Source organism: Protobothrops mucrosquamatus, unplaced genomic scaffold (assembly GCF_001527695.2).
Source record: "Protobothrops mucrosquamatus isolate PMUCROS unplaced genomic scaffold, P.Mucros_1.0 scaffold26857, whole genome shotgun sequence".
Lineage (NCBI taxonomy): Eukaryota > Metazoa > Chordata > Lepidosauria > Squamata > Viperidae > Protobothrops > Protobothrops mucrosquamatus.
In genome coordinates, this window is record NW_015412603.1 from 1 (window position 1) to 1,845 (window position 1,845).

The 1,845-nt window shown below is 42.9% G+C and overlaps 1 long non-coding RNA gene across 1 annotated transcript; it reads left to right on the forward strand.

Annotated features, from left to right (window-relative positions):
- Window positions 1-351: 351 nt before the first annotated feature.
- Window positions 352-1,209, forward strand: LOC107302107. Its single transcript, XR_001549367.1, has 3 exons — window positions 352-517; window positions 846-945; window positions 1,123-1,209. It is a non-coding gene; the product is annotated as an uncharacterized LOC107302107 (long non-coding RNA).
- The last annotated feature ends 636 nt before the right edge of the window (window positions 1,210-1,845 follow it).

Sequence of the window (1,845 nt, forward strand, 5' to 3'; positions counted from 1 at the left end):
AGGCTTGACCTTGAAATATTCCAGTCTCCAAATGGTGGTATAACATTGTAAGTATGAAATAAAACAAATATGTTTTGAATGTTTGGTTTTGAAGTCAGTACAGATTTAAAATTTATTGTTTTGAGTAGATTCATTTTATAGAAATTATAGACTTTCTGGTTTGATTACTTGCAGTGGAGAGGACCAAAATGATTGCATGCGTAACAGCTTTGCCAATGATGCATTTTTAATCATTATGCCACAGTGTGATAATCAATCACAGACAATGTATTGATCATTTTTCAAATATATGAATTATCAAAAAGTACTATTTTTTTAATACTATGAGTTGTGGGTTTTAAAATTGCTCTTATTTTTGCAGGCAAAATGCCAGCAAGTAATAATTCAGTGGTATCTGTGTGCCACAGCTTGCAACAGGTCGCCCTTCAGTGCCAGCAAAATGTTCAGACATATTGGTACTTCCATCAGGCGGTGGTGCCCTGCTTGCTAGGCTTAGCAGTGCAGGCTGCTTTGGAAGGTAGGATGGCAGAAATACTCAAGGTTTTACACCCTCTCAACTAAAGCAGTGCCTGTAGTTAAGGTTGGATTGTTTTTTCCCCAGTCCTAGATTGACTAATGCTATTATTTGTCTTCATACTTCTGAGTTCTGAACAAGAAAAGAGATATGTTCTGTGTATTTAAATTCATATGTTGGGCTGTCCTTTATTCCTTCTTCATCTGTTCAGAGCTGCTTCTTATGTTATAATTTCTTCTCTATGAAACAGCCATTAACAGGCAATACATTGGAAGGACCCCTGAAAAGAACTAATAAGAATTAACATCTCAATTTCTGTTACCACTTTCAGAAAATTCTCAAACAACACCCAACAAAGTTCTGCTAACAGAAGAAGCTTTATCATCCATGGTGTTAGTCATCAGTGCAGCCTGCATACACTTAAGCCCAGAGTGAGTAACATGTCCCTTCCTGTGGTTACTGATGCTGTACAATTTAGTATTTCATTTGGATAAGACTGGGTTTCTGCTTAATGTAGATCCAAGATTAGGAGAGGTGTTGGTAATCTCTCTCACTACTCTCTGACATTTCTGTGTGTTGATATAGTGTCAATTGTTATATCATGGCAGGTTGGCTGCTCAGAGTGTGTCAAAAGTGGTACCTCTCTTCCTAGATGGAGAACTTTCCTTCTTGACTGGAAACAACTATCTCAGCTCTTTTCAGCCCTTTCAGGTATTTGAGCCTAATCTCTGCTAACCATTTATTTGATGCAATTCAAGATGGTGTACATAAAGCTTCCTCTTTCTATTTTCCCCATATCACCAATTCCTTGACGTGAGTTGAGCTGAGAGTGAGTGACAGTCTCAGGATCACCCAGCCAGCTTCTGCGCCTGAGAGAGGGCTAGCACTCATGATCTCCTATGTTTTAATGTAGCACAGTGGTTCTCAACCTATGGGTTGCGACCCCATTTGGGGTCGATCGACCATTTCACGGGGGTCGCCAAGCAAGGCTGTCCGCCATTTTTTTCCCCCTTTTCCGGCGGGTGCCTTACCTCCCTTGAGCTGGGCCAGCTGGTGGTCGGCCTGCTCCGTCTCTGCCGCTTGCCAGCTACGCCTCGGCCGGCGCAGGGGGCGGAACCACGCATGCGCGGCACTCCCGGGCAGGGAAAGTCCTCGACTTACGACCGGTTGGGTAGTCCTCGACTTATGATCGGTTTAGTCCTCGACTTACGACCAGTTTAGTCCTCGACTTACGACCGGTTGGGGGTCGCGGCATTAAAAAGGTTGAGAACCACTGATGTAGCACCTTAAGCACCACACCAGAGTGGCTCTTGTATGGAAAAGTGTGCCTA